We start from the raw sequence: 1552 nt of genomic DNA, 5'->3' as shown, positions 1-1552 counted from the left end.
TTCCAATCCAAGCTTTTGGCGGGAAGTTTGAATTTATTGGGTCAACCTCTTCACTTTGTTCACCAACTGCCACCTTTGGTCCTTCTCTTTGTTGGCTTGACTGTGGCTTTACCGTCTTTAATTTGTTGGCAAAAGATTTAGGGCAATCTCTGAAGAGGTGATTTAATTCTCCACAGAGATTACATTTCCTGCCATTTGGACACTCTCCAAAAGTTTGCCCAATTTCTCTGCTCTTCCCACATAACACCTTGGTACAAGCCTCAACCAGGTGCCCATGCTCACCACACTTGCGGCAGAACTTGGGCTGCCCCTGGTAGTGGATGTAACCTCGGTTTTCAAGGTGGCCAGAGTGTCGCCCACCCGCTGCACTGAGCACTCTTCAGCCCTTTTAAATGGTATAACTTTGCACTCCCGCACGCTCCAGCAAGCACCATTCAAGCAACAACTTTGCACTCCAGCTTCGAACATCGGCACAGTCGCAACAAGTAAGGCGACTCTACTCAGAGAAGTCACTCTGCACAGTAAGAAGATTTCTTTTGCACAGACAGAAAGGGCTTCACCCGCAAAGGTAAAGCCTGCCAAAAATAGAAACAACTTATTAGTGCTGCTCTCCACAGAAATCTTTAGTAAAAGGCGAAAGACTTGTACGTTATGAAGAGAAACCAGAGTACGATTATCCGTCACTGCGGGAGCAGGGCATCAGGCTAGTTGGCATAGCCACCTTCCCCATGGTGAGCTTTGCTTGGTTGAGACGCTTGCTCTCCCCCCCCTTGCTCCTCGGCTGACCAACTAGGAACAATCGGGCCCTATTCGATGGCTGCCTTGTCTTTTACTCTGTGCAAAAGACAAGGCAGCAACAAAAACACCACGAGAATCCCGTATTGAGGCTTTGTTCTGATCGCTCATTCGGTGTCGCGTTTCTTTCAAGCAATTCTCCCGGTTAGCCCACACTCGGCTCGCTCCCATAGCCGTGTTAAAGTCTACTTCGCATTCACTCTCTTTTCTCAGCAGACTCTTGGGATTTTATCTATAAAATGAATTCCTTCACTCAAACTATGGGAAAACTGCTTTGTCCTTAATATTTACCATGTCTAGAAAGATTTAAACAAAAAAAACAACGTTGTACTTTGCAGTAAAAGAAAGAGCAAATCTAAAGTTTCAGGAATCCGAGAATAAGCTTACTTTCATGAGTTCTTCACGATTTCGGATTTTGCTATAAAATGAATTCCTTCACTCAAACTAAATTAAAACTGCTAAACCGCTAATCTGTTATATGTAAGGCAGATGTCAAATTCACCGAAATAGGATCAAAGGGTATTCGGCCAATCGAGCTGTAGCAGCTTCGGTATAAGAGTATAAGTTGAAGAGTTTGTGAATAAAGGTGTGCGCTGTACGAAAATAGGCAGGGAGCAATGCCGGCTGGGGTATATGTTCTTGTATGTTGTCTGACTGTTTGATTTGAATGTGTTGTGTAAGTGTCCTGTTGAATGTTACATGTTTGGGCTTTGACACACTTCACTGTGGTTGTTAACTGTGTGGTGTGTCCTGAAAT

The 1552-nt window shown here is 44.5% G+C and overlaps 1 non-coding gene across 1 annotated transcript; it reads right to left on the bottom strand.

Annotated features, from left to right (window-relative positions):
• Positions 1-557: 557 nt before the first annotated feature.
• LOC140266081 (U5 spliceosomal RNA) lies at positions 558-671 on the bottom strand. Its single transcript, XR_011906749.1, has one exon. It is a non-coding gene; the product is annotated as a U5 spliceosomal RNA (small nuclear RNA).
• Between the last annotated feature and the right edge of the window lie 881 nt (positions 672-1552).

Source organism: Leuresthes tenuis, unplaced genomic scaffold (genome assembly GCF_036924035.1).
Source record: "Leuresthes tenuis unplaced genomic scaffold, fLeuTen1.0.hap1 SCAF_12, whole genome shotgun sequence".
NCBI lineage: Eukaryota > Metazoa > Chordata > Actinopteri > Atheriniformes > Atherinopsidae > Leuresthes > Leuresthes tenuis.
The sequence above is the reverse complement of the archived record's forward strand: the minus strand, read 5'-3'. Positions and strand labels throughout refer to the sequence as shown.